Here is a 10,106-nt window from a genome sequence, read left to right on the forward strand (position 1 = left end):
GAAATGGTCACTCCTGGTCATGCTCAGATTGTTCCATTTGTGGCCAGTGAACGCTTCCTCTATTTGGTTCCTGAGTCTTTGCATCACCCAAGTGTCAGCTTCACTGGGCGCTGTTACAAGGTAGCCCAGGCTTATCTTGTGCATTTCCTGCCTGACTCGAAAGCAACAGTTTCTCCAAGGAAGACTGTCTCCTTGTTTCTGGAAAATGGTCTTTGGAGAATTGCAACCAGAGCACTAGGGATGCCTATTGAGACAGGTCTAGGAGGTTTCTATGGGGACTAAGATACTACTGTGGTGGCTTTAAGATAAAATACTCCATGAGTTCATACTGGTAATCAGGGCTGCATGGTTTTTACTTTTATTTCTTTGGTTTGTATTTGCCTTACCAAACCAATTCCAGTTTTTAACACCAAGAATGATATAATTAGGATATCACATAATCACTCGTTTAATTTTCTTTTTCATTTTCAGAGATTACTTCTTAATTTCCTTTATATACTGTTTTAATGAGCTTCCAGGCTAGTGTGCAGAAACATTTCAGCTACGTAGAGATGGGCACTGACCCATTCCTCATGCGGCCTCTTTCATGAGCCCCACGCTGTGGGGCAAGATGGACAGGTACAGACATTGCCTGGGTGTGATCTCATTTTAACCTGGTGGTGGGGTGGCAGGACACCGCTGTAGAGACATAGCCTCTTACTCCTCCCACACTTGCTGGCCAAAGAGAGAAGACCCAGCATGTGGCGGGGTCCCCAACAGACCCCTTGGGACCTCTCACCCGTTTCCCCGCAGTCACCTCTCAGGTGGCCTCCTGCACTCGGGTCTCAGCAGCCCCATTTCTCACCCTGCGTGGCGGTGGTTTGGGTTGAAATGTTTGTTGCTCTTCTGAGGAAAGTAGCCGGCGGCTCCCGTGGCCTTGAACTCAGTGTCTTAGCCCCAGGGTCATCCAGTGTGCACCTCTAGCCCCCCCATCCCCCTGGCTCTGGTCAGGTGGCTTCAGTGACAAATTCTGCTTTGGGAGTGTTCCTTTGGACCTTACTACCTCTGTCTTCCCTGCCTGTATGTCCTTCCTCTATGTGCCCAAGTTTCTACGGCTGCGTTCCACTCCACGTCATGCCTCGTCAAAGTTTCCGGTGACCTCAGGTGGCTGGGTTCCATCTGCCCTTCCTGTGTTATATTGTGAGTTCTCCACACCTGAGCTGCCCCCCCGGGAAGTGGGGTTGATTACCGCGTCAGGGCTCCCTTGCCCCTCAGAAGCTCGCTGGTCCAGCCCACGTCACTGGATGCTCTTGACCACACTGGGGCTTCAGCTCCCACCAGGGGGTTGCGTGACGTGCTTGGCTTACTTATTTCAGTTAGTGAACTGCATGTTTGTCAGCTCGTGAAATGTGAGTACAGAAGGGGCCTTCTGTGGAACTGCACTGAGTCATCTGGAATGGCTGAGTGCCACAGCGGGTCGTCCAGCCACTGCCGCTGCCTACCTGTGGGTGAGAGGCTAGGGGGCAACAAGGACCCGGGAAGGTCTCGCACCCACAGCCTGCCTTAGGTGTTTTTCTCTGTCTGCTATGTTACAAAACCCAACCTAGAACTCAACAGGTGATACACGTGGGGTTTGCTTTATGCTCCCCCTCCAAATGAGTCTCCTTCCGTAGACTCAGGCAAAAAGCCTTGTCCCCACACCAGAAGAAAATGTATTTTTATGTTTTAAGTTAAACTAAACATGTCTAAAGGATGTATATAGTTTTCACAATTCTACCCTGTAACTCACTTTTTTTTTTTTTTTTGGCACCCAGGGACACTCAACCACTGAGCCACATCCGCAGTTCTATTTTGTATTTTATTTAGAGACAGAGTCTCACTGAGTTGCTTAGTGCCTCGCTTTTGCTGAGGCTGGCTTTGAACCCACAATTCTCCTGACTCAGCCCCCCAAGCCGCTGGGTTTACAGGCGTGCATCACTGCACCCAGCTGTAATTAAGTTTTTAGATCAATCAAGTTATTCTCACATCAAATAAGAAGGTTTGTACTTCACAGTACTTTTGATGGTTACATAAAGCAATTGATATTTTGCCTGGCTTATTGATTTCAACTACAGTAATCCTATGAAGGAGATGGGATATCTTTTTTTTTTCTTTTTTGTGGTGCTGAGGATTGAACCCAGGGCCTTGTGCATGTGAGGCAAGCGCTCTACCAACTGAGCTATATCCTCAGCAGCCTTTTTTTTATTATCCCATTCTATGGATGAAAAATCAGGTTTAGAGATTTTAAGTGACTCATCCAAGATTACACACCAGTAGGTTGCAGGACCAGGAAGAAGCCAGGTCCTTAGATTTCAGGGTCTATGCACTTGCTGCTGTGGTACCCAGTAGGGCTGACTCCTTTGGGCCTATGATGTCAAACTGCAGAACATAAATTCTGCCTGGACTCATTATCCAGAGTGCAAAATGCCTTCCTGTCAGATAAGTCAGGGTCCACAAGGGAGTCATTAAGTGATCATCAAAATCTCTATTCCACTAAAAAAAAAAAAAAAAATTCCTTAATTTCTATATCACTGTCTAAGTAGTTTACATTAAGGAGACATTTGAATCCTAGAAGAGATTTTAAATTTATTCAGCTGTCACCAGATGGATAAGGAAGAAGATAAACAAAAGATAATATTGGAAATGACTGCCTTCTGCAGATGGAAGTCAAACACATTTTTTCATCCAGAAACACATTTGGATCTAAGGTTCATCTGGCTGCTCAAGAAATACTTCAGTGTAATCAAAGGCCTTTTTCTACACAAAACCAATTTTTAGGTTTATAATTATTCCATCCATTTGCTGAAGAGCTGTTTTGATCTTTAAAAAATGTCATATCAAGAAAGTTGAAAGAATTTAGAAACCTGTTTGATCTTGTGATAGACTGTTCCATTCTAGAAGAAAGTTCTATTCTTAAGAGGAAGCTGGAGGGTACTCAGTGCCTCTCTGAGCACAAGCCAGGCAAGGCCTTGTTATTTTAATCCAGATACAAAAGTCTCATGAAGTAACACTCACCTCACATGCATTCAGACATCTTGTTCTTCACTTTTCAAAAACTTACCACCTACTAAACCCTGGTTGCAACTGATATTTTTAGGGAAAAATATTCTAGATACGGAGAAGAATTTTCTTCCTTTCTTTGGAAATTAAAGAATTAGGAAATTAACTGGGAATAGTGCCACCTACTTACAGTTTCAGCAACTAGGGATGTTGAGGTGGAAGGATCGGTTGATTTTATGAGTCTGAGACCAGCCTGGACAACATAGTGAGTCTCTGTCTCACAAAAATCAACCACTAGAGTCAGGTCTGGAGCACCAGAGAACACTGCCCAAGTTACATGTGGTCGACTCATCTCAGATGACTCCACTGATGGATAACTACATGAAAACATAAAGAACAATTTTCTTTCTTTTTTCCAGGACTGGGGATTGGACTCAGGGGTGCTCTACCACTGAGCTCTATCCTTTATTTTTTATTTTGAGATAGAATCTCACTAAGTTGCCCAGGCTAGCCTTGAACTTGTGATTCTCCTGCCTAAGCTTCTGAAGTTTCTGGGCTTACAGCCATGTGCCACCATGTCTGACTAAGAAGAACCAGTTTTCTAGAAAGGTCTTAGGCAGGGAGCATGACTTCTTTCCTCAGATACAATGGCATGTACTTTCTGGAAGACAAGAAGTTCTGAGAACCTGTGTTGGTATCGGGTGATGGCACACTTCTGTTCACCATGAACAAGCATATCAGTACCACCTTGGTGCTGGGAGCATTGTGGACACAGAGTGAGCCGAGCTGGGACCTGGGCTCCAGTCTCACCCGCGGCTGCTGAAAGGGCCGCTGCAGAGCAGCCTTTCCTCAGCCAATGAAAGAGGACAACAGCTCCCACGGTGGCCTGCCGCTCAGAGCACAGGTTCAAACCAATCTAGGCTGCATCTGGATCATGGTTCTAAAGTTCATCTGTCTGAAAGCTTCGTCTGGTGAAGTCTCGATAACCAAGTGCTAGACTTATGGTGTATAAGTCTCATTTCCTCCCAGTCTTGGTTGCACTCCGTGTTCACCAGGTCATTTAAGGTCCATTTAATTAAAACCTCATCTTGTCCTCCAGTGAAAAATAAAAACAAAACCCATCCCTTGCTTACACACAATAACGATCAAGACACCCAGAAGACTTCAAATAACATGACAGACGATAATACTACTCTTAAAAAGTTACATGACTACAGTACAGAAATTATAATCACAATTATAAACCCAAGTTTGACACCCTAACAAATCAAAGCCAAGGCAAACCAAGCAGCCCTGATTAGCTCAGTCCACCGGGATGTGCTCTGGTCAGGTGGACTAGATATGGGAGCAAAGTGGGGCTGCCAACCTGGATGGGGCAGGAGTGGCTTAGGGTAGGATACAAGGACCAAGGGGCATGGACAGTGATTCTGTGAGGCTGCTCAGCACAGAAATGAGCTGCCTCAGGGTGGTCAGGCCCTGGGGTTTGTGACTTACCCCACATCTTGCCAAATGCTGCTGCCACCTACCTGGTGCAGGGGTATTTCTTTTTACTGTGGCCAAGCACCCCGCTTCAAGTTCTCAGGCACCCAAAAAGCAACCTGGCAGTAAAGATTTCAGAAGTGCAGTGGACGTTGGAATGATGCTTCCTTCATTTTTAGAGTACCCCACCCCCCGCCCTTTTGGTACTGGAAATTAAACCCAGGGGCACTTTGCCACTGAGCTACATCCCCAGTCTTTTGTATTTTTTTTTTAAAGAGAGAGTGAGAGAGGAGAGAGAGAGAATTTTTTAATATTTTATTTTATTTTTTTTTAGTTCTCGGCGGACACAACATTGTTGTTGGTATGTGGTGCTGAGGATTGAACCCAGGCTGCACGCATGCCAGACGAGCGCGCTACCGCTTGAGCCACATCCCCAGCCCCTCTTTTGTATTTTTTTGAGACAGGCTCTTGCTAAGCTGCTGAGGTTGGCCTTCAAGTTGCAATCCTCCTGCCTCATCCTTCCCAGCTGCTGAGTGCCTGCCCCACCTAGCTTCCTGACCTCCATCTTTCCTAGGGCTCAACTTTCTGCTTATGTGCAGGTGCCACCTAGTGGCGGCAGCTGCCTGGCCTGCTTTTCAGGGCAGGAAGTGCTTGGTATCCACTAAAACAAAAGGGAGGCAGGTAGAGTGCATCAAGCGCTGCCCAGATTCTCGGATGGGTACTTCGGTGGGTACTCGGGTGGGCCCAAGCGGAGGCTCCCTGGGGCTGAGCATGGAGACAAGACCCTGCGCATGCATGGCAGCTATTGGAGTCTTCCACAGCTAGACTCCCCTCTTGCCATGCGCAAGCTTCTCCATGTCCTTCTGTGAAAAATCAAAGCAACAAAAACACTAAAAGAGGTCTGTGAGCAGGGCACAGTGGTGCACACCTGTAAGCCTAGTGATTTGGGGAGCTGAGGCAGGAGGATTGCAAGTTCAAGGCCAGTCCCAGCAACTTAACAAGACTCTCAAAATAAAATTTAAGAAAAGGGTTGGGGGTCTGGGGTTGTGGCTCAGTGGTGGAGCACTTGCCTAGCATGTGTGAGGCACTGGGTTTGACTCTCAGCACCATGTGTAAATAAATCAATAAAATAAAGGTCCACTGTATATACACACACACCCACACACACACACACACCCACACACACACACACATATATATATATATATATATATATATATATGAGTGTGTGTGGGTGTGTGTGTGTGTGTAAAGGAAAAAGCCTGGGGATGCCAGTGTTAGCTATCATGTACAGAAGGCCTGGGTTCCATCCCCAGTACAACACACACACACACACACACACACACACACACGAATGTTTGACAGAACCTAGGAGACAGCGAGCATGGGTGGACCCAGGAGGTTCCGGCACATCTGGCAGCACTTGCCCCTCACAGTGCCCTCCCTCCTGCTACCCTCTCCGTGCCTGGCAGGTCCACCAGGGCCATGGAACTGCCCTGGGTGAGTGTCCTGGTAAAAGAAGGCCAGCCCACCTCCCTAACGTCTCACAGTTACCCATTGCCCTGTCCTCTACTTTTCAAAAATCCTTTCTTCTTTTCAGACTCATATTATTGGTCTATAGCATCTTACTTGCCTTCTTTTTTAATATTTATTTTTTAGTTATAGGTAGACACAATATATTTATTTTTTATGTGGCACTGAGGATCAAACCCAGCGCTCTCGGATGCTAGGCGAGCGTTCTACCTCTTGAGCCACAACCCCAGCCCCCTTACTTCCCTTCTTAAGAATAACACTTTTAGAGGGTCTGGAGTTGTGGCTCAGTGGTAGAGTGCTTGCCTAGCATGCATGAGGCACTGGGTTCGATCCCCAGCACCACATAAAAAAATAAATAAGTAAACAAATAAAATAAAGGTATTGGGTCCATCTACAACTAAAAAAAAATTTTAAAAAGAATAACACTTTTGGGGAGGGGGGATAGTAGGGGATAGGAAAGGTAGCAGAATACAACAGTTACTAATAGGGCATTATGTAAAAATGTGGATGTGTAACCGATGTGATTCTGCAATCTGCATTTGGGGTAAAAATTTGGAGTTCATAACCCACTTCAATCTAATGTATGAAATATGATATGTCAAGAGCTATGTAATGTTGTGAACAACCAATTTAAAAAAAATTAAAAAAAGAAAGAAAGAATAACACTTTTAAGAAAGAAACATATACACATGGGAAAAATGTAAATATTTAAGTAGATGTAAAACGAAAAGAAAAATCTCCGCCCTTCCCCTGACTTCAATTCCAAAATTTAGCCACTGAGAATACTTGGGTATGTGTGACGGCGAGGCCGTGGGGCCCAGTTTGGTCAGACATCAGTCTAAATGTTGTTGTGCACGTACGTTTTAGGCATGATAAACATTTGCAATCAGTAGACCAGGTAGAATGGGCAACCTGCATAGTCTGTGTGGGCCTCAGCTGGTCAACCAAAGGCCTTACAGCAAAGACTATGGTTTCCCAAAACAGAAAGAACTCTCAAGAGTGAACAGAGGGGCTGCGGATGTGGCCCAAGCGGTAGCGCGCTCGCCTGGCATGCGTGCGGACCGGGTTCGATCCTCAGCACCACATACCAACAAAGATGTTGTGTCCGCCGAAAACTAAAAAATAAATATTAAAAAATTCTCTCTTAAGAAGGAAAAAAAGAGTGCAACAGAGAAGCCCTGCTTGGTTCCCAGCTGCCGCCCAGCAGAATTCCAACTCAAGACTTCAAGGTCAGCTCCCACCTGAGTTTCCAGCCTCCTGGACTGCCCTGCAAGTTGCAGACTTGCCAGCCCCCACGGTCAGCCAGTTCCTTAGTCTCCCTCTGTCCACGCCTGGCTGGTTCCTCTTCTCCGGAGCATGCTCACTGACACGTGTCCATGATGTAGGTGGGCCACTGTCTCCCCAGTTCCCTGTAAGTCCTGTGACCAGAGGCTGAGAGTCGACTGGGCAACTTGGTGATGTCTTGGTCCTTGGGTGCAACTGTCTGATTAGACAGTGACCCCTGCACAGAGATGGAAGCACACGAGGCGGGTGGAAGTTAAGGCAGGTTCACGCAAGTCCCCTGGAGAGAGTTGCAGGTGGTCCAGGACCCTAGGCTTTGGCTTCTTTGGTGGTGGGAGGCCTTGGCCATGCCTGTACGGCCATGTGCTCTGTAGCTGCTGTTGGGTGGGGGAGGAGTCTTCACCATGCTTTGTGAAAATTGGGGGCTTGCACCTGTGTGCCCGGGTCGCTTTGTCCTCTCTGGCCTCGTGCCACTGGTGGAAGGTCATGTGATGGTCAGCTGACCTCCAGACCAGCTGTGGGTGTGCCCATGGCCTAGGGTACAGGATGCATAAATCTATAGGAAAGTGTGCTGGGCCTTTTTCTGGAGTGTGGAAGAAAACTGGTACCTCTGGGTTGGTCAGGGCCTGGTCGGGGTCCCTTCCCTCGTTCCTGCTCCTCTGTAGCTAACTACCTAGGCTGACATTCAGCGTGTCTGAGTGCTCTCTGCTGGCCTGGGAAGACATGTGACAGGAACACTTCCTTCCATGCCTGGCCACTGAACGTCTTGCTCTCTTTCTTTGCTGGTGACCTGCAGGGGGCTCTGAAAGCATCCTTGGTGGCCATGTATTGAAGATGCATCCTGAGTCCTTTGGTAACTTTGTGGACAGGGTTGCCTCTGCCCTGCCCATGTCCACAGATCTTGAGGCTCTGGTGTTAGGTAGGTTGCAGATACATTTCTAGGAGCTGGGGCCATAGCACAGTGGTGGGACACTTGCCTAGCATGTTTAAGGCCCTGAGTTTGATCCCCTGCACCACTAAATAAATTAAAAATGTTTTTATTGTGTTCAGCAGGAGGCTAGGAACAGATGCCCTTGGCTAAAAAGATGGTGTCCTCCTATATGTGGCAAAAAGTCTGGTAAAACGTTGCTATGGTAACCTGAAAGGCAGACATCCGACTGACTGTGCTTCTGGGAAGGGGTAGGACGAGCCAGTGTGAGCCTGAATTGGCCGCCTGCTCTTGAGCCAGGTACTACAAGAAAGATGAGGCCACTGGTGTGTAAACAAAGAAAGGACAAACAAAGGACGTCTGGACCATGTCCACTCAGAAAAGCCGCCTGCCCTCGCCCTAAGAGCAAGGGCCGAGTCGCAGAGTGCAGGGGGAAGGCCCGAGTTCGTCTCAGTCCCACCTGCTTGTCCCTACAGTTCCGAGGCCACGACAGTGAGAGAGAGGCTTTGGGGAAGGGAGCAGAGATGGAGCAGGGCTGTCTGGAAGAGCACCCTGGGTGAGGCTGTTAGCACCGAATGGGAAAAGTGGACTAAGTGTGTTTCAAGTTCTGAAGCAAAGCCGAGAGACCACAGGAAACCCGGCCTGGAGCTCCTGGTCACCAGCGGGGCGTGTGGCCTGGGCCTGCAGTCCCAGCTCATCGGGAGGCTGAGGCGGCAGCCGCTCCAGAGCTCACCGACTGGAGACCAGCAGGCAACACAGCGAGATGCTCTCCCCATGCCGCCCCAGGAACCCCACCAACTTCAACAGGAAACGAACCTCGGGCTCCTTGCAGCAATCAGGATGCACAGGTGAACCTGTCAAGAAAGCCTACTCCCCGGGCCTGCTTCAGAGTCCCCTCCGCCACAGGCTTGTGGCCTCTCGACTGAGGTGTGCCTTAGAGGGTTTTCTTGATGTTTCTTCTGCTTGAGGCTCCTTAACTTCTTAGATCAGCAAGCCTGTGATTCCGCCTGTCCCTTCTGAGGGACATCGTGTGGGTCACAGACAGCCCACAGCCCACTGACATGTGTCCGCTTGCTTTCCCGTTTCTCTGTTTCCTTCAGAGTTTCTGCCGCTGTCTTCGAATCCACTGTTTTTCTTCTGCATTATCTAATCTGCTCATGCCACCCAGTGTATTTTTTATTGCAGAAAATATGTTTTTCATCTTACAAATTTGATACAGGTCTTTTATTTGTCTCCCACTTTCCTCCTCATGTTTATAATTTACCCTCTTTTATTTTATTTTTTGTGCCATGGACTGACCCAGGCATGTTTCACACCTGAGCTACATCCTCAGCCCTTTCTATGTTTTATTTTGAGACATGATCTCACCAAAATGCCCAGGCTGGCCTCAAACTTGGGATCCTCCCGCCTCCTCCCTCTGCCTCTGGAACCTGCTGGGACTACAGGCATGCACCCTGCACCTGTGACAATGGGCCTAACACCATCTGCCAACGGTGTGGTCTCCAGGTCTGTTTCTCTTGACGGGTTTGCCAACTGGCTACCGGTTGTCCTTTTCTGTTTCTTTGCATTTTTCCTTCTGAGGTGCTGGGGATGCTAAGCCAGTGCTGTGCCACTGACCCCACCCCCAGTCATACCTGACAATTACTTGTTGGCTCCAGGACACTGTGGTTTTTACTTTGCTAGGTGTTGGGCTTTTTGTGGGTGTTCCTTTCAATAACCTGGAATCATTTTTTTCTGGTACAGAAGTAGGCTGTTTGGGTTGGTGGGTCCTTCTGAGGCCTGCCTTTGAGCTTTGATGGCAGCGCAGGGCAGCCATCAGCCTGGGGTTTGGTCCCTCTGTTGAGGACTCACCTGGCACCCTAGATGT

This window comes from Urocitellus parryii, chromosome 9, assembly GCF_045843805.1.
Source record: "Urocitellus parryii isolate mUroPar1 chromosome 9, mUroPar1.hap1, whole genome shotgun sequence".
Taxonomy (NCBI): Eukaryota; Metazoa; Chordata; class Mammalia; order Rodentia; family Sciuridae; genus Urocitellus; species Urocitellus parryii.